The sequence below is a fragment of the Periplaneta americana genome, chromosome 13 (genome assembly GCF_040183065.1).
Source record: "Periplaneta americana isolate PAMFEO1 chromosome 13, P.americana_PAMFEO1_priV1, whole genome shotgun sequence".
Classification (NCBI taxonomy): domain Eukaryota; kingdom Metazoa; phylum Arthropoda; class Insecta; order Blattodea; family Blattidae; genus Periplaneta; species Periplaneta americana.
This window is the reverse complement of record NC_091129.1, coordinates 45,286,178-45,308,140: the sequence shown is the minus strand read 5'-3', so window position 1 is coordinate 45,308,140 and position 21,963 is coordinate 45,286,178. Positions and strand designations below refer to the sequence as shown.

The 21,963-nt window shown below is 36.0% G+C and overlaps 1 long non-coding RNA gene across 1 annotated transcript in view; it reads left to right on the top strand.

Annotated features, from left to right (window-relative positions):
• LOC138711562 (uncharacterized) overlaps positions 1-21,963 on the top strand; it is a 394,119-nt gene that overhangs the window by 18,038 nt on the left and 354,118 nt on the right. The window contains exon 2 of the long non-coding RNA XR_011335383.1: positions 21,658-21,704. This is a non-coding gene — a long non-coding RNA (uncharacterized lncRNA). The remainder of the gene's footprint in view (positions 1-21,657; positions 21,705-21,963) is intronic.

Sequence of the window (21,963 nt, the reverse complement as noted above, 5' to 3'; positions counted from 1 at the left end):
AAAACATCATTCATTGTCTGAAGTCTCTGAGATGCACATGTAAGCACCGAAGGCACTCTAACAATATTTTGAACTGTTCGTCGTGTGGTTTTTGGTGGACTTTTAGACCAAGACAGACCACTTTTACTCGTATAATTTTCATCAATCTCCATATCATCATTTTCATCTGCACCAACATCAACATCAGTATCACTATTTTCTATTTCATCTGCTACTTCTTCAACCTCTTCCATTAGTCTCTTCTAATTCTGACAGAGTGAAAATGAAGAAGTACAACTACTTCTTCATTTTCACTCTCACTCTCGCTCTGTATCATATGAGTCACTTCACCAACATGTTCCTGCTTATGTATGTCATATATTTTCCTCTCCCACGCCGTGGCATCGTGGTCTAAGGCATCCTGCCTACGACTCAAGTTACGGAATGCGCGCTGGTTCGAGTCCTCATGGGGAAGAAATTATCTCATAAAATTTCGGCCAGTGTATGGGACCGGTGCCCACAGAGCAATGTTATGCACTTCGGGAGCTACGATGGGTAGCGAAAATCCGGTTTCGCAAACCAGCTATAACGCTAGGGGGATCATCTTGCTAACCACACAATACCTTCATTCTGGTTGGATGATCGTCCACCTCTGCTTCGGCATGTGGACGTGAGGCCAGCAGCCGGCTGGTCGGTCTTGGCCCTGCAAAGGGCTGTAGCGCCATGGATTTATACATTTTCCTTCCTGACATTTTTATGTATCAAGAAGAGTAATCGTGTACAACTCAATCTAAACCAGTAATCTACTGAACTAAAAGTGTAGACAGATTCCCAACAACAATGTACAAACAATTTGAGATACCTGAAAGGCTTATCAACAACAACAATGGGCAAAGAAAATAAACTAGTGACAAAAGTTTTGTACAACACAAACTATCAAGAGGGGTCAACAGAGACCCCACTGAATAAAAATAAATATTATTCTCTTAGGGATGGAACACTTACGTAACCAACACAACAGACATGACGCGATAAACAAGTCTGACAATAACAAGAAGTATCAATGTGCACAGATACCGTTTTCACATGAAAATAATAAAAAATTTTGCGTCGGGGTCTCTTCTGACCCCGCTTGGTAGTCTGAAGGTTAATGTGAACGGAAACGATTCTGATATACAACTGACAACTTAATGCATTTGTCAAAAGGAAAGAAGTAGGCTATGTTGAAAATACAAAATTAAATTGAAGTTTGTTGAAATTGCACATTAACTTCTAAAATCAAAGGATTGACCGCCATGTAACTGTTCCTTAGTCAGGTCGCTGTACTGTTGTTAGTATTGTTAGAAAACAAAGAAGCTGGCAGACTAAATTTCCATTGTAGTGAAATCAAATGCATTCCTAACATTGTTACGTAACTGTAAATCAGGTAAATATTTATTGTGGAAATAATGTGATAAATTCCCGATGTTACACATATGTAACAAGAGGCATTATAGGGTTAATTTAATTTTAAAATAATAATAATAATAATAATAATAATAATAATATTTATTATTATTATTATTATTATTATTATTATTATTATTATTATTATTATTATTATTATTATTATTATTATTATTATTATTATTAGAATGCCGCAGTAATGAAGGAAACAATGATAGGCCTAACCTCGAAGTACGCCATTACGGAAAAGTTTTGGCGAACCCCTTGAAATATTTTGCGAACCCCCTGGGGGTTTGCGAACCACAGGTTAGGAAACGATGTTCTAAACTATCAAATGTTAATGGTAATTGTAAGTATACGAAAGTTTCTTAATGAACCTGGCTTATATTTTTAGATTGAGAGAATACTGAAACCGTATTTAAGTTCTAAATAGACATTATTTTATTATAATAATAACATAAACAAATAATTTTAATGTTTTAATAATAAGTATAAAACTTATTTTGATGATAAATTATAGATATACGAGTATTCAACGTTCAGGAATTCAACATTGGGTTTTTCATGCCCAAGAAAAACATGTGCGAGTTATGTAATGAATACGAAAATGCTGATGAAGACAAGAAAAAAGAATTGAAGAAAGAGTATGATAAACAGAGACAAAACATTTTAAGAGAAGTCAAAGAAAAGGACAAGGAGACTGCCATTGACAACAAAAGATGTTGTGTAACATGTTATGATATGCAGAAGATTCTCACCACATCATAAAGTGAAGTGAGCTTGTTTTATCATATAAGAAAAGATGCTACGCACAACTTCACAATTTTTTACTTAGGGAATTGGGAAGGATTTAGTTATGTATGGCATGAGAGTGTTGGTAAGAAGGAAAGTAATGAAATAGCAAGCTTTGTGGTGGACTTCATGTTAAATCAAATACAGAAAGGTGTTAATGAATTTTTCTATTCAGGTAATTGCAGTGGTCAAAACAGAAACAGAAGTGTTTATGCTATGTACTTACTAATGGCAGTATATAAGGCATAGGTTTCTTCAAAAAGGTCACACTCAGAATGAGAGTGATTGAATGCACACTCCAACTGAAAGAACAAGTAAGAGACTGGATAGTTACATTCCTGAGCTGTGGATCTTAGTGATCAGAACAGCCAAACGCAAGGGAAAATTCTATAAGCCTAATGTTAAGAAGTGTCACTAGACGATGTTTTTGATTTTAAAGATCTTCTCTGCCTTGACAATAGGAACTGGAATACTAATACCAGTGGAGAAACCATTAAATGGAACCAAATAAAATAAGTGTATATTGATGCAGAAAAGCGACTTTGTTTGGAGTTAAATACAGATTATCTTTCTCATACTGTCCACACTCTGAACGTATTCGAGAAGCGAAGAGGGAAAAAAGAAGCATATGCACATTTGAACTGAAAAAAAGCATATACGAGACTGCTTCCCGTTGTCAAGAAGAAATATGACGATTTAATGACATTGTGTAGATCTGGACATATTCCACATTTGTATAAAGTATTTTATGCTCGACCATGCCGAAATGTAGTAATTATACACCTGGTAGCAGTCCTTTAATGCATGTCATTAAAGTACACCTACTCATTAAAGTACAGGTGTTCAGCCAATGACAACTCAGCTCACAGGTGTTCAGCCAATGACAAGTCAGCTTTGTACCGTTATAAAACCGCAAGTATCGATTATTCTCGGATATGCAATCGAAAGAGAATTAGCGAAAAGTCACGGAGGGTGGAAATCCAATACTGTCGCAGAAGGTTATGTTCTGTTACTATAATAATTAGCGTTAATTGTAAATAATATTCAAATAAATTCAATTTGTCATCTCGTTTTTCAATGTCGAATTCAATAATCAAGGTTATATCAAATTTAACGGGATTACATCAAGGTCAATGACATTATTGTTTCTCGGAAAAATCAATACTTTCGCGTCTGCGTACATCTCACAATTCACGACCTAGAACAAGGTCACTTCCGATCTTGTCAGATACAAATAAAATGCATACATCTGAATAATTTCAAGTTAGAAATATGGTCGAGCATAAAAAGTCGTATGAAACTTGCCTATAATGGTAATTAAGACGCTCGTATGAATATTATGAAACTCGCTTGCGTTCGTTTCATAAACATCCATACTTGCGTCTTAATTACTATCATTATAGGCTCGTTGCATAATGTACTATTATGAGTCATTTAAAGCTGCAAACTAAAACTGTATCAGTAGTTGAAAACATTAATATTACCTTATTTCCATTAAGTCTCCGGTCTCTATGTTTGCTTTACAATTTTCCCCCTTTTTAATGTTCATTGAATATTGCATTTTTATTATATTTGAATGGTTCTCCCACGCAATATTTTATATTTAGTATCCACCCACCCATTAAGGAGAGTGCAGTGGAATTGAATACAGAAAAATGCAGATACAACTTTGTAAAAGGGGACCATTCAATTGTTGTTTTGGCAGACTGTTTAGCTGAGTGAGAATTGACTATACCTTATTTTATTTCAAGGAGTGCAGTTCAGTGGCTCCTTTGAACACCGAACTGCACTCCTTGAAATAAAATAAGGTATACATGACTTAAGGTTCTCGATACTTTGTTATTGAAAATTTTAATTAATTTTGATGTACCATCATCTATTAAAAAGTCTGATTGTGATTATAATACTCTTTAAGTAATATGCCTTGTAATATCTATCTTCCATTCTAAATCTATAAAATGCATGTAGTTTCAGTTTAAAATTAATGAAACGCATCCACACAATGTAAGATTCATTATAATACGCACCTACCTTGGTATCTGAAAGATAACATTAGTATCGTAACTAGAGCTGGGGACGGAGCGAGTAGAACTGTGAGTAACTCGGTTCTAGCGGTTTAATGTCTTGGCAGCGGAGACCGGAATTGCTAGGTTAACCGTAGCCGTTACCGGTCAATTCAAACGTTCGAACAGAGTTCCCATGTTTCACTTACAAGGGAACCTTCTATCATGGTGAATTGAAAAGGCGGTAATGCCGTATATTTTTGAAAGTGGAGGCAAAAGTAAGTCAGCAAGTGAAATTTTTCCGCCTGAGCTCCATAGGGATAAAAGTTATGGGACTTTAAATTTAACATGAGTCTGTGATAAGTGACTCAATGTGCATACTCAAAGGTTAAAATGAAGTTGTTTTCGAAGTCACTGCATTGCAAACGAGATATTGCAGCTGTTGCACATTTGAATTGAAACATTATGGACATCGATCTTCATGCAATGAAAAAATGCTGGGCGAAAATACTTGCGAAAGCATATCCATTATATCTGCCTTCCGCATATTCGCTGAATCAGAAGCATAAGATTTTATGTTATGAATCAACAAGTTTATTTTTAGGGAACATTTTCTGTGAATCGGCTGACAGAAGATACATTGGGGAGGAGATTTGTCCGTCCATGGAAATGACTGGCGTACGTCGTCGCAGCCTCTGATACTACTGGGGGATAAAATTTCTTCCCTTCTTTGAAACGCAGGGTTCGTCCGGAGTGAATCTCTTTTTTTCAAATCGACTTTGATCAGTGTTGAGGATCTAGCGAAGAGTGAAGCCACAATCGATGAACAACTGCTTCATCTTCGACACGAAGCTGTCTGATTTCTGCTTCACCTCTGTCTCTTTGCTGCGAAGTTTCTACTCACTTTATGCGCCACAGAACGAGAAACGGTACGATTCCGCTGCTTGAATCTCCATACTCACGAGTCAGAAGTTCTGAAGTTAAGACGGTCGTCAGGATCATTTTGAGCCATCACTTGTATGCCCCAAAGCCTGATAGTTCTGTCATGTATGACAGCGTTCGTTCTTGACATTTCTTTGAAATTTTGCAGAACCATGGCATTATTATCTGCCATTCCAGGTTTCTTCTTCTTCTTTTTCTTTTTCACTTTTGCACCGTAATCGTAAAGCATCTTCCATGTGATGAGAATGAATCGATTTTTTTTTTACAGAGGTGAAGGATTGTCTCTTTTCGCTGACTGTATCGTTCGTATAGTCGAGCGATTTCTGCTCGTAATCGTCGTCGACTACGTTTTGATTCTTTTAGGAGAGGGACGTAAGAAGACGTGCTGATTTGCGACGACGTGATGTCTCCGTCTCTTCAGCGTCCTCCGCTTTCTGGCCGTCTTTTTAGCGTCTCGTCATTAGTTCGTCTTCTGTGTCATCATAATCTGCCCATCTTCCACATCCAAATCTGGTGTTTCATCAATAAGAGCGACGTGTACGTTTCCACGGCCTTTTAACTCATTCTTCAACTGATGAAACATCTGGATGAATATGACTGACGGTTTAGCGTCACTGGTGCCAAACTCGCGCACCACCATTTGAACCACAACTTTCGGATCCATCCTGTATATGGCACAAATGAAACGTAAGAGTAGCTGTAACACCAGAATTAGTTCGAGAAAGACTAACCTACCCGCAATAAAAGTAGGTGATCGCATCCTAGCGATAATACGCAGTATTATTTAAAACGCACAACATCTGCAATATCTCGTTTGCAATGCAGTGACTTAAAAAATAACTTCACTTTAACCTTTAAGTGCGCACATTGAGTCACTTGCCACAGAATGTTATGTTACATTTACAGTCCCATAACTTTTGTTCCTATGGAGCTCAGGCAGAAAAATTTTACCTGCTGACTTACTTTTGCCTCCTCTTTCCAAAAATATACGGCATTACCGCCTTTTCAATTCACCATTATAGAAGGTTCCCTTGTTAGTTGTAGCAGGCAACGGCATAGGTACTATTGTTTTAAATATTTTCTGCTGCAGGACAAATGTATATTATTCCCGAAAGGTGATATCCCCAAGGCAGGCTGAGACGGTTCCTCGTATAGGATGAGGAGATTTTCATTAGATTAGTATTTCGTGTTAATATTCTTATATGGATAGGATGCGCGGACGTGTAAGTTAGTTTCAGAATCTGAGGCGGAAGTAACAGGTGGACAGGAAGACCGAAAGGAAGCTAGGCGGACAGGAAACATGTGTCCAGGCGTGGAGTTGACTGATGAGGGAATGTATGGACTTTGCCTGCGGGTGGTCAGTAAGATGACGCCAAGCCAGGTTCCAAAAGAGAAATGATCTGGTATATGTCAGAGGATTGTCAGGACGCCGGAAGTAGGAGATGTTCTAGTTAACGAACAATTTTTGAAGAACGCGTCTTAAGTGACGTAAGTGTAATCATGGCCAATCAGGATTCTTAATAGAGACACGTGATATATAGATAGGAGGGCGAAATTCTATGTTTGGTGGTTGAAAGTAGAGGATAGATTTGGCAGATAGACAGAAGGCAGATAGACAGTGTTCGGAGAGGTCACACTCCACATATTCTCGGCAAACCTAACTTGGAAGTATAACAATTTACGGACTTAGAATTTTTTAGTGGGTGTAGTAAGAAGTCGTGTGTTGCATTATTATTATAAGTCTGAATTCTTTCCTCTCATCACGTTATCAACTGTCCGTTATATTACTGGTGTTTTATAGTACAAATTATATAATTACGTGAAGTCAGAAATTAGTATATCAACTTGCGGGAAGTGAGAGCGAGATATTATACACTTGGACGCGCATTTCTGCTAATCTGAAACGAACACTTAATAATAATAATAAACGTTTTCATAGTTCTTACCAACAACTTCTGGTGTGCGCCTACATCATTTCAACCTACGAGCACGTCTCCCAAACCCCATGTCCCGACCGTTTTGCAGCTGACCTGGGAACCTCATCCTCTACCGAAGTAATCTCGAGGAGGCTGGCGCCCAAATTAATCAGTGTACGTAATTAATTATTGACATCGACGTGTCATCCTCGAGATACTTTCCATATTTCGGAGCTGGCAGCCGAGGGCGACGACGACTGTTACAAAATTTGGCGTCCCAACGTCGGGCTCGAGATGGCAACAATGACCACGGCGGGGATCGACGCGAGAGCCGACAGCCAACGCAGGGTTAATGCGGCTCGAGATGGCAACAATGACCACGGCGGGGATCGACGCGAGAGCCGACAGCCGACGCAGGGTTAATGCGGCTCGAGATGGCAACAATGACCACGGCGGAGATCGACGCGAGAGCCGACAGCCAACGCAGTGTTAGTAGAGCAGCTTGCAGTATCATGCAGTGTCAACGACCGACGGCCACAACACCATGCAGACCCCAAACAGCTGAGAACAATGATGGACGGTGGGGGAGACGATCAACCAGGCGTAACCTAGAAGACGTCGATACGTAAGCATAAAGGGTTTCATTTCAATTGTTGTATCCATATATATATGTACATGTGTGTAATTCATTTTGGTAGGGTTTATTTTGTTTTTGAGTTTAAGGGGAATTGTTGAAGATATATTATATATTACATGTTGCTAAGGAGCCAGACTAGAAGTAAAAAAAAAATGGAGACTACAGCAGGGACGAGTACTAGCCAAGATAAAGAAAGTTCGCAAGGTTCGGACAATGTCATGTCGAATAGTGTGTTAGAGCGGATATTGGAACAGATGAATCAGATGAGGAACGAAATGATAGAAACTAGTAATAAATTGAAGAGTGATTTGAAGAGTGAGATGGGTAATTTGAAGAGTGAGATGGCTGAGAATAGTAGCAGGCTAGAGAGCCATACTAGCAGGCTAGAGAGCCAGTTCGTTAATTTGAGAAATGAAGTAGCCGGGAATTATAGGAAATTGGAATCTATGCTGGTCTGGAATTGTAGTGAATTGAATAATAAGGTAGCCGAGAATAGTAATGAAGTGGAAAGTAAATTAATTGAGGATATTAGTGAATTGGATAATAAGACAGCCGAGAATAGTAATGAAGTGGAAAGAAAATTAATTGTGGATACTAGTGAATTGGATAATAAGATAGCCGAGAATAGTAATGAAGTGGAAAGTAAATTAATTGAGGATATTAGTGAATTGAATAATAAGGTAGCCGAGAATAGTAATGGAGTGGAATGTAAATTAATTGTGGATATTAGTGAATTGAATAGTAAGACAGCAGGGAATAATAATGAAGTGGAAAGTAAATTAATTGTGGATATTAGTGAATTGGATAATAAGATAGCCGAGAATAGTAATGAAGTGGAAAGTAAATTAATTGTAGATATTGGTGAATTGAATAATAAGATAGCCGAGAATAGTAATGAAGTTGAAACTAAATTAATTGTGGATACTAGTGAATTGGATAATAAGATAGCCGAGAATAGTAATGGAGTGGAACGTAAATTAATTGTGGATATTAGTGAATTGAATAATAAGATAGCCGAGAATAGTAATGAAGTGATGAACAAATTAGTGGAGAATATTAATGAATTGGGTAGTAAGATAACTGAGAATAGTAATGAAGTGGGCAGTAAATTAGCTGTAGATATTGATGAATTGGGAGATAATCTAGATGAGAATTGTCATGAATTGGATAATAATATAGCTGAGAATAGTAATGAAGTGAGAAATAAATTAGCTGTGGATATTGATGAATTGGGAGATAATCTAGATGAAAATTGTAATGTATTGGGTAATAAATTAGAAGAGAATATTGATGAATTGAATAATATGGTAGCCGAGAATAGTAATGAAGTGGAAATTGAATTGGCTGTGAATATTAATGAGTTGAAAGAGAAACTAGTTAAAAATAGTACTGAACAGAAAGATAAGTTAGCTAAGAATGTCAATGAATTGAGTAATGAACTAGCTGAGAGTTGTAGCGAAGTGGAAATTAAATTAGCTGTGAATATTAATGAGTTGAAAGGGAAACTAGATGAAAATAGTACTGAACTGAAAGATAAGTTAGCCGAGAATATTAATGAATTGAGTAATGAACTAGCTGAGAATTGTAATGAAGTGGAAATTAAATTAGCTGTGAATATTAATGAGTTGAAAGAGAAACTAGATGAAAATAGTACTGAACTGAAAGATAAGTTAGCTGAGATTATTGATGGATTGAATAATACGATAGCAGGAAATTGTAATGAAGTGGAGAGTAAATTAGCTGAGGATATTAATGAGAATACTGAGGAATTGAATATTAAGGTAGCCGAAAATAATAATGAGGTGGAAAGTAAAATAAATATGGATATTAATGGATTGGACGATAATCTCGATGAGAATAATAATGAATTGCAGTATAGACTAGCCGAGGACAGTATCAGGTTAGAGAGCCAGGTGTTAGAAAGTTATAGAGCATTCAAGGAGCAAGTAAATAGAGTAATCGAAAAGTTTTATGAGTTTGGGAGCGATACTGGACTTGTGAAAGGGAATGCTAAAACCATCACAAACATGGGGCGGAGGGCAGAAGAAGCCTTCCCACCCCACAGAGGGTACAATAGCAATGACCATAATGACGGTTGGAGCAGGGATCGGCCACACAGTGCTGACGGTCATGGTTTACAACCCTACAATAATGACACGCGGTATTTTGTGAACCGATTTTCTAACAATAGGAAGCGGTACTGCAACGATCAAAGGAGTGAATATAGGAAGGGCTATTGGAGGCCTCATTTTTCTGCAGGAGGAGAAAAAGTTAAGTGGAAGCATGCTGGTAGATTTAAAGTGAGGAGTAGCGTGTCTCCACGTGTAAACTGTCAATTTAAGAATGGCACAATGACATATGAGGAAGGCCGCAGACGATCCCATTCGGAGAATGACGATCCGATTTATGATAGACATCCAGGCGACGTACCAGGTTAATAGACGAGAATTTGTGTAAAGTTGAAAATAATATGATTTTAATTATAAGAAAAATAAGAATGTGTTTGTTTTGTGCATGTAGTATTTGAGCGGTATAAGCAACTAGAACCAAGAACTGATTTCAGTGCTGAAAATGTTAACCTTGGGAAAATTTTTGTTACTTTTGTTTTCTTTTTTTTGCCACCTTCAGAATTAGTGTTTTTGTATGTTTTCTTATAAGATCACGCGATAAGTAGTATTCCCTGTGGCAATAATTTAAAGATGATATTAATAAGAATTAATAATGATTAATAATAATGATAGAATAATTTGTTTTAATTAACTTCACATACGTTCATTTATTTGTAGAGGTTGAATGATTCGATTTGAATATGTATCCATTTTTTTTTAGAATCAATATTGAGTGCCCGACCATCATTTTAGTTCGAGACATAAAGTTGTCCTCTATATTGAGGGGACGTTATTCGAGATGTGTATTCAAGGTTGCAACTCATGTATGAGATATGATAAATAGAGTCAGTTAGTATTTCAGAAGTATTATGTATCGTTTGGTATAATTTTGATTCTGGTTAATAATTATTTCGGTTTTATGAATGTAAATGTGTTTTCAAGGCTGAAGCTAATGTATGAAGTATGATATAAAGGGTTAATTGGTATTTTAAAATGTATTATGTATTGTTTAGTGTATTTTTTTTTTGTGGTTCATAATTCTTATTTCTATGTTATAAGTATAAGTATGTATCAAGGAACCGATCATGAATGTGAGTGAGAGAGCGCCATTGTATTCGGATGTGCCCTGAATGTTACGATTGGATGCTGTATATATGTCAGGTAGAAGTCAGTTAAACTGGCGTGTGAGATGTAAGCAGGCGTGAGGTGTCTATATAGATTCATACATGTGAATAGTTGTAAATATGTAATAATTGTAAGTGTAAATTTGTACATTGTTAATAAGCATAGCAAAAGGTGTATCCAAGTGTGACTAATTAGGGGACACCGGAGACTAGTAGCGAAGGTATTATTTTGGGGCGTCTCATAACAACAAATATTCCCTTGGGAATATTCTTTGTTATGAGAGGGCATTTGAGACGGTTCCTCGTATAGGATGAGGAGATTTTCATTAGATTAGTATTTCGTGTTAATATTCTTATATGGATAGGATGCGCGGACGTGTAAGTTAGTTTCAGAATCTGAGGCGGAAGTAACAGGTGGACAGGAAGACCGAAAGGAAGCTAGGCGGACAGGAAACATGTGTCCAGGCGTGGAGTTGACTGATGAGGGAATGTATGGACTTTGCCTGCGGGTGGTCAGTAAGATGACGCCAAGCCAGGTTCCAAAAGAGAAATGATCTGGTATATGTCAGAGGATTGTCAGGACGCCGGAAGTAGAAGATGTTCTAGTTAACGAACAATTTTTGAAGAACGCGTCTTAAGTGACGTAAGTGTAATCATGGCCAATCAGGATTCTTAATAGAGACACGTGATATATAGATAGGAGGGCGAAATTCTATGTTTGGTGGTTGAAAGTAGAGGATAGATTTGGCAGATAGACAGAAGGCAGATAGACAGTGTTCGGAGAGGTCACACTCCACATATTCTCGGCAAACCTAACTTGGAAGTATAACAATTTACGGACTTAGAATTTTTTAGTGGGTGTAGTAAGAAGTCGTGTGTTGCATTATTATTATAAGTCTGAATTCTTTCCTCTCATCACGTTATCAACTGTCCGTTATATTACTGGTGTTTTATAGTACAAATTATATAATTACGTGAAGTCAGAAATTAGTATATCAACTTGCGGGAAGTGAGAGCGAGATATTATACACTTGGACGCGCATTTCTGCTAATCTGAAACGAACACTTAATAATAATAATAAACGTTTTCATAGTTCTTACCAACAACTTCTGGTGTGCGCCTACATCATTTCAACCTACGAGCACGTCTCCCAAACCCCATGTCCCGACCGTTTTGCAGCTGACCTGGGAACCTCATCCTCTACCGAAGTAATCTCGAGGAGGCTGGCGCCCAAATTAATCAGTGTACGTAATTAATTATTGACATCGACGTGTCATCCTCGAGATACTTTCCATATTTCGGAGCTGGCAGCCGAGGGCGACGACGACTGTTACAAGGCTGAAACCCTAGTATTTTTGAAGAGGAATTCATACTATATATAACCTATTAAGTGGGCCTAATGAACGCTGATAATCTGTACATATTACTGTATAATAATAATAATAATAATAATAATAATAATATAATAATAATAATAATTTATTATTATTATTATTATTATTATTATTATATTAGAGTAGGGTGATCAGATGTCCTTTTTTGTCCGGACATGCCCTTTTTAGGCCTTTGTCCGGGGTCCGGACAAATGTAAAAGAATCAAGAAATGTCCTCCTTTTGGTAACTTGTTTGTCTGATGTTTTGAAATTATCCGATTTGACGGAATATACTCTTTGCCAACGATCATATCATTAGTATCTTTGCCAAATCTAAATAGATATTTTCTGTCTTCTTTAATAATTATTATAATTCCCTTTACTTTCGTATGTAGCTAACTGTAAAATCATTATTATTAAGTTTTATCATAATTATTTTGTAATAAAATATATATTAACATACTTTTTAAATATGATATAAGCCTAAATTTGTACTGTAAATTCATTTAATAAAATAGATATTTACGTAATTTAAAGTATAATATAGGCCTGAACCTAAATCTAAGTACATATTTTCTATACTCTATTTTTGAACGATATTCTCCTTTTTGAAGCTTTGTGTCCTCTTTTTTTTTTTTTATCGATGTGTATCTGATCATCCTATATTAGAGTGTTTGATTTATGTTGAAATATGTTTAAAAAAAGGAAGTGCATTACATTTTTCTATTTGTGTTTATTTATTGGATTTATGTTACCTCAACAGTCATCATTTTATTTATATTTATTTCTATGATTTATGTTACCTAATTACTTTGATTTATCATTAATATTACTCTTCACCAAAGAGAACATGGTTGTATGGAAGGCTAGTCATGTTATAAAATAAATAAACATTATGTTCTTCAGTTCAAGGTTCCATGTTTTATTAATCATTTTATATACTTTCCGTAATAATAAATAATTCTGTGTTATTTTTAAGTGCTTTAGGCAGCTCTTCATGGAGCCGTTTCTTTCTATTTTTACTTAGCTGCACCGTTTAACGTTTACCTCGCATGTTAATTTATTAGCCGTTAGTATTATAAATTATTTTATCAATTTTATTTCGTCTGTCATATATAACAACACTGAAGGTTAAATAGGCTGTTCATATAAAATAACACCGAAAATAGCTGTAATCATTCAAATACAATTTGCAACCGTCATTTTGCAATGAAGCGAAGCACTTTTTTTCTCGTCAATTGGCAAAGTGAAAGCGCTTTACTGCAACGCTTTTAAAATACGCTTGGTTTCACTTTCAAAGTACGTTATAAAATCGACTCAATCTATCCAAATTTTAAATCTGACGCCACAAGTTTGTACTCGGTACTGTATTCGGATCAACCGGGTAATGACGTCACAGTACCTGTTCCGAACCGAACCGCTCCGTCCCCAGTCCTAATCGTAACCAGGTGTAACAGAAGAAATTACCAAGATATATTTAGATATATTGTAACTCAAGTTACAATGCTTATACTTCATGTATCATTTGAATACAGGTATTGTTTCTCAGAAATTAACTGAACTATAATTATTTTTTTTAGTATCCGACATAAGATTATTAGATATTTCTTTATGTGCTTGTGTTCAGAGTACATATATATATATATATATATATATATATATATATATACACATTAATTTACACGATCATTTTAAAACTTCATTTGCTTCTCCTGAAAAATGGAAGAAAATGAGTTACAATGTTAATACTTGTGGGGGTCGATATGTAGCATATATTCTATGTTGACGACTTGTTAGTATGGCACTGCAGATTTTTCCATTCACCGTCAATAATAATTTAGAAAACACATTTACTTGTTTTATAGCTACTATCTTCGTTGGTATAAGATTTGGAATTTGCTACTCCAGTTTATTTATTTCCTTGAGTGACATTTCTCTTGTATCTTTTTCAAGAAGCTGTGTTACTGGTTTACAAAATCGTGTTCGAATAGGCCTTGAATTCTTATAAAATTTTTGTGCCAAATCACTACAGTAGACATACGTTTCTGTAGGTACTAAAAACTTCAGAAACATATTTGGATTATCGTAATGGCGTGACTCTCCAAGCATATTGAATTTCTGTTTATAACGACTTTCCGCTACTACTGTCACAACCCCACTTAAATACAATATTCAATTCATCTCCACATGTAATAACCCTTTCAAGTATTTCCTCTTGTACCATCACCAACTTATTTATTGTACGGTCAAAAATGGCTTGTAATTTTATTTCGGCAGAATGTCAGTTATTTCAACTATTTCTTGGGGTGGATCACATACCATCTTTGCTTCCTACAGTTTCTATCCTAAATTTATTTTGTATATAATCAATTAAATCTTAGCGTTGACAAATTAGTTCATATGAGTCCATTCTCGTCATTGTCGGCAGAAACCGTTGTTTTTACCCTGAAATAAAACCGTTTTTTCATCAAAGGTGCAAAAATCGACAAATCTGAAAATAAGCACTATGAACATTAAGAGTTTACCTACATTTTGATCTGAAAAGTGTACTATTTGCTGAGGTGTGTCATTGTTAAAATTCTATTTGAAAATGGTACAGTACATTCAATTTCGTTTATACTATAAACAAGTCTGTATATATGGACGGATTTAACTATTTTATATTCCCTTAAATTGAACAAAAATTGTACAAATCTAAAATACATGCCTGTGAGTAACGCATCCAATTCAAAGTAATACAATATAGCACTTGAATAGCTTTCGCAACGTATCCACACTTCACACGCTAAAACCAAGTGTGGTGCGCAGTGGATGCAGCCTTATCAGTAAGCCCATTTCGTGGTCTCTCCACGCCGCTGTGTCCTACTGCAATCTTAATTTCCTTGAAGTTGTTGTTTAGTCAACTGTCCGAAGACACATTTGAACTTCACAAGTGATACCGACAAGGCACCACTTAGGAGGCAACAAGGCCAGGAGATAAGGGGTAGGGTGGCCAGTTTCTCTTCCCCTTTCCTTGAAAGATGTTGACATATGGATGTTTATCCAAACTATAAACAAAGAAATGGTCGGTTTTGTGAGGATCGGTAAATTGAGATTTTTCCTGCTAGATTGAGCATCTGGCCCACTGCACTATACACATGCGAGTGAGGGAAGATATTTTATTCACTGACACTATTATTCTTCATGTTTTAATCATAGCCTATTACTGACGTAAATATTACATTATTTCAGGAATTTGATGGGGCATTCAGCAGGGTTAGAATTAAAACCTGCCTTCGAAGGAAGAAATGTTAATTTTTTATTGTGTGCTTGGGGACATATTTCAGTTGATGTGATATTAAGTTTACAAAATGTTATAATACATCATATTATCACTGCATAAGAAGTTGTCGACTAAACGTCGATTCAGAACCCTAGTTATGCACTATTTGTACGTTTTGGTTCGATCCGAAGGTTGTTACGCTTGTGCATCTGGGGGATCATTTTTTGCGGAAAAAAATATATGCTGGTGTAACTGAAAAATGAGTATAAATTAACTAATTAATGTTTTAACATGTAAATAAAAAATGGACGTTTCTGTACTTTCCCTAGAATCAGTGTCCTTCTTTTCATTTTTTATATCTGGGTCATCCTAATTTATTATGCGTGGGTATCCCTGATAATTAATTTCTTAATATTTACGTTCACGAAAAAAAAAAAAGGCAGTAAGTTATGTTGCCCATATAGATTGAGGCATTGACATGAGAAAGTATGTAAGTCACAAAAACGAAATTTTACTGGACAAGCAAAAAACGTTTGTGGGTCTGTTACAAAGCACGTTACATAACGCTAACGCCATCTTTGATGAGCTGCTGAAACTAAACGTTTTCTGCTAGCGACATACTGGCTTTACCATGCCACTGGCGTGGGTTCGTACTGTTTCTTATCCGTGAAAAAATGGATTTTCGATTTTTTTGTGACTTACATGCTTTCCCATATCAATGCCTCAATTATTAACAAATTTGCACATCTTTTATATCTCTTGTTGTAAAATAAAATAAAATAACTTAGAAAAAATGTAACTTATCGTATTACTAAATACTATACATTGTTTATTGGTTTTTCTCCATCAGATATTGTAGTTTCATATTATTCTCAACAAGTAAAAAACGGGCACTATAAACCGTTATGACGTCGCCCTGGTTGGCGAGATGATATAGCGCTGGCCTTCTATGCCCAAGGTTGCGGGTTCGATCCCGGGCCAGGTCGATGGCATTTAAGTGTGCTTAAATGCGACAGGCTCATGTTAGTAGATTTACTGGCATGTAAAAGAACTCCTGCGGGACAAAATTCCGGCACATCTGGCGACGCTGATATAACGTCTGCAGTTGCGAGCGTCGTTAAATAAAACATAACATTTAAACCGTTATGACTGATTCTACATCACATCTCCCCCATGCCATGACAGCCGTTTGAAATAGTTCGGATGCAGCATTCGTGGCGGACACATTACTACCTCTGTCCAATTATGTAGCATTCTGCCTTACGGTTTAGAATTTAATAAATAACTAATGTCCGACTAATAGATATTCATGTAAAAGTTGGCTATTTGGAGTTAATAACGTACTAAATTTTCACACAAAATATTGCCTGCGATCAGTAGGTATGTTTGAATTAAAAAGATACAGCAACAATGAGTATCAATTATTCCTGACTGCATGATGCGTTGAGGGATGTGGCAACAGATAGCCAACTTCACAAGGCCGAAAAGTAAACTCGGGTGATTCTGTCTTCCGTTGGCATTTGTATAAAAATAAATAATTAAATGGAAATAGCCTATAGATAAATGAGAAGTACTGTGCTGTTTATATCAGTTATTTTTACTTCATTTAAACACAGTATACATACCTTAAGGAAATGGAATGATTTTACTGGACAATATGATATTTTGGTACTATAGTAGGGAGCAAGAATATTGGCGGATGGAGGTATACCCCTTCATACTACCCAACCCACGTTCCACCCCTACTTTAGCTGTAAACGTTCTTCGAAGGGTCGCTTCCGAAACATCTTTCACTCCTCGCTACGTAACCTAAAGTCTGTAACATCGAAATAGTGTTTATATATAAGCACTGTCTGTGTGTCAGTATTTAGTGTAATTTCTGTGCGCAGCATTATAATTATTTCATTAAACAACAGCACATGTGAACACTTCATTTGTTACCATACAAACTACTGATATACAATATGCGACATGATTTTATGTCTACTATACTGATATCGAATAGCATTCGTATTTTGAGGTGAATGAACTAAGAAAATCAGTTTAATTCATATCTTCCAAGTTCGACAGTCTTAGAGAGGAACTGGCGCACACAAGACATGGACTCAACTCCACGCAGGAGGAGATGAAGAGGCTAGTGCAAGAAAATGACCATCTCAAACAGGAAGTGAGTGATCTGCAGCAGTACACACGCAGAGACAATATAATGCTATTTGGAGTTCCGGAGATCGATGAACAATCAACTTATGGAGTCATTGACCAAATATCGGAAGTCATAGGCGGTAGTGAATTGGTGCAACATGATGTAAGCGTAGCACATCGCATACCATCCAGGCCACGGAAGACGCGTCCTATTGTCATCCGCTTCACAAAGAGTAGAAGTCGTGATGAATGGCTCCAGTTGTTCAGAAATGAGGCCAAAAATGATGGCAGCGGTCCTGGGATTGCGACAAAGAAAGTCAACAGGGACCTTTCGGCAGGAAGAATCACAGCAGGTGACCAACTGACAGCAGTGACCAGAGACCTTTTGAACAAGACAAGGGTTGCAAGAAAAGATGAAGCCAGTCCCGTGAGTAAAATCACTAATGTTGACGATGTAAATAATTTGTAAATAGTATTGTGTCGGTACCTAGGTTTTATTTTATAGGCCTATAATATAATTGACTTAACAATGGCTAGTAATACCATATTAAATGAAATCCATCAGTGCAAATTTAATAATAATAATAATAATAATAATAATAATAATAATAATAATAATAATAATACAATGGTTTTTACTTCACTGCAATGATTATACTGCCAATATACTATCAGATCTTAAAATATTTCACTTAAACTTATAGTGACCTAATTCCTGTTCTCCTCATTCTCTTAATAACGAGAATTTCAATCATATTACGAAAATGTTAATTTGTTGTATTAATTAAAGTTTTTTTTAAGTATTCGTAAACACCATAAATAATACCTTTCGCTTGGCTCCGCGTATCCGCTCCCTTCCTAGACATGTCGCTCAACTAGGCACAGAAGCAATTCCACTGTTAGTATTGAAAATTACTGTTTGAATATGTACACAGTGAACAGACAACAGCTGCGATGACTACTCTCTCAATACACAACGATTGGCTTGCAAGCAACTACACCCGAACGCATATACACACTGCCAGTCAGTCATCCCAATGGACAGGTCAGAAGAGAGGGGGTGGTAGTGCAAAAATGTGCTATGTACGACCCGCCAATATCTTTGCTCCCTACTATAGTGAGCGTCCTCGAATCCTTGTGTGATTAAAAGCACGGGCACGCGGTGGGTGATATTTCAGTGAACGGTGAAGTGTTAACTTATATCATACAAATATATCGTAATTAGAAAATACAGGGCTGTCAAAGAATCTCTTCGCGAGTTGAGAGGTTAGTTTCATGTTTATTATTATAAAACATACATGGCTCCTATAATAACTGTCATCTTACGTTGGCATATTACCACACAAATATTATACAGTACGACAGAAATTCGATATATAGAGGAGATACTTCAAAATACGTACGTTTCTTTCTCTGTATGACATTGATTTTTATGTAGAATTTACGGTGGAAACTTTGACAGCGAATGAATCGCTTTATGAAAAAAAAAAGCTTCTGTCCATATTTTATCGAATATGAGTTATTGTTGAAAATTGCTATGTTACCCATGGTTACATCGATCTGTGATGGAAGGTCGTCAGTCGCTTATGCCTATACAAAAAAGAGTTGCTAGTTTTAAGTGACATGTGCAGAAGTGGCCTCAATTCAGGACTGAAGTCCTTTTTGCATATAACTTGACATATATTATAGACTTTAAAAATTATATTGCAGTACATATCCAGTGGAAGTGAGGAAATTTAACTGGAACAATGACAACAGAATAACAGTCTGACGCCAGATGCGAAGTCAGCATCTAAACTGCTCATAAAATATTGATTTAGAGAACAAGAAAAGTAAAAATTGTTATGAATTTTTACAAATTGTTACTTCTTGTTCAGAAGTCGGCCATGCCAAAACTTCCAGTTAAAATTTCTCCTTTTCACTGGATACGTAGTACTGCAATGCTCAGTACTTGTATTGAAACAAACCAACATGACCTGTGCCAATGAACTATTAAGATATAGCACTCCTGCCAACAATGGTAGGCTATTACTTCTATCTGTAAGCAACAATGCCGCCAACACAAGTGAAGTAAACATCTCACTCGTACACAGAACTATCACTTTCTGTCCTAGCTACGTAAATAACTATTTCAGAATGAATATTAAAACATATCGATAACTTAGGCAGTTGAAAATGTATCGATGGCGTTCTCGTCTCCTCGTGTGAATTCTTCAGTATTAAATTTATTCGGATCGAATTTCTATACATTTAAAGGACGAAACAAAAATTATATAATTCATTTGTTATCATAATACTGTTCTCTTAAATAGACTGCGCATATTTGGAATTAAATAAATGGCTTTCCCAATGAAATGTTTCATATAAAAGGAAGCAAAAAAGAACAACATTGTAGTAAACTTTTTTCTTTGAAATATCTAAAAAAAAAATTACACACTGAAATTAATGACATCACTTACGGTTCATCCTCTTGCAAATCTCATATTGTCCCTGTCTTAAGATACTCTTTAGCATAGTAACTAGAATCGATGTTCACGTTTCGCTTGTAGGGTGTAGTGACTAGAAACAGTTTTTCGAAACAAACCGACACCGATCTACATTGTTAGGTTAGCAGTCAAGATTTTATAACTTAATAATAATAATAATAATAATAATAATAATAATAATAATAATAATAATAATAATAATAGTGGAGTAAATGAGAGCAATATGGAATATTTATTTTCTAATCCCATCTTCTAAAATATTCGTATGAAAATAAAGTTTTTTGTGGTAATACATAGTACATATATTAGGCTTGGGTACATCATAAACATGGAAAATACAAGATTCATGCAATAAACAAAATTAGAAAAAGACTAAGATAGGAAAGAGGATGGGTTTATGGAATAGGGAGGAATATAATATATTATTCCATAGCTATTATGGAATACCCATGAGAATACTATTGAAAATAATATCACTGATTAACATTATAAGTTTTTTAATGTTAATAGCCTATTATAAAAATTACCTGGCTGACTGCTTTCAACGTGGTGTCCGTCTTCGGACGATAACGGACACCACGCTGAAACTAGTCAGGCAGGTATTTTTTTTATAATATTAACACAGTAAAAAGTTAGAACTTCAATCAGTGATTATGCAAGTGTTAAAAGAGTTTATCCAAGAACGAAGAAAAAAATGTTATTAAAAATTATTCACATTCTTTGCACACTTCATAGGCCACAACTCACATTGAATACACATTATCAAAATGTCTCCACTGGTATCTTTAAAAAAAATTGACTCCCACAAAATATGCAGTCTGCATTGCTGTCTTGTAGTTTGGAACGCAGACTTCCAAAATCTTCATCACACGATTCTTTCAATTTTACTTCACGGTGGTTTGAATTTGTTGTCGAGAGCTTCGTAGCTTTCTACTTCGTGATGTATTCAACACGCGCCTCAACCGGTAACTACTTAGGATACACCTCGTCCTTAACCTAGCTCACAAAAATTAATTTAGGCCTATACCTCATTCACAAGAAAGTTTAACTGCATTATTTCAAAGCGCATTTCAAGCCCTTCAAGACAACCTATGAGCAGTCAGACAATTCATAACAGTATTTGTTATGTAATTTATACAGTACGTTTTTGCAAAAAAAAATTTCCAATCACAAAAGAGATTTTCTTTTATTATTGTAAGACCATTATTCCCAAAGCACACCTGACACGTTATGAAACTAACTCAAACACGCCGTCTGGATCCCCTCGCCTAGACGCTTGGCGAGGGGATCCAGACGGCGCGGCGGTGCTCAAACATAAGGAAAAAGTTGCCATAGTATCCACGAGATGGAAGAACCAAATAGTGATGATCCGCCAACTATTCCATATCCCCTCCTTTAATCTAATAGCAGCAGCAGTCTAATATAAGATGTTTTGTTTTGTTCCAGGTAAGCGACCCCTCCATGTGTCCAGACCTGTCGACTTCAACTGTAAGGTAAGTTTTTTTTTTTTTTTTTTTTTTTTTTTTTTTTTTTTTTTTTTTTTTTTTTTTTTTTGACTGGGTACGCCGTGTGGGAAATCTGTTTATAGATGAATGTCTTTTAATGAGAACAATAAACATAGTAATTAAACAAAGTATTTCCAGATGCTCTATCATCACGGGATATTTGTCTTCTTTTCGATGGAAGAAACTAACCGTATGAGATAAGTGTTGACGTATCACTTAATTACCGTGACACGTAACATTCACAAAA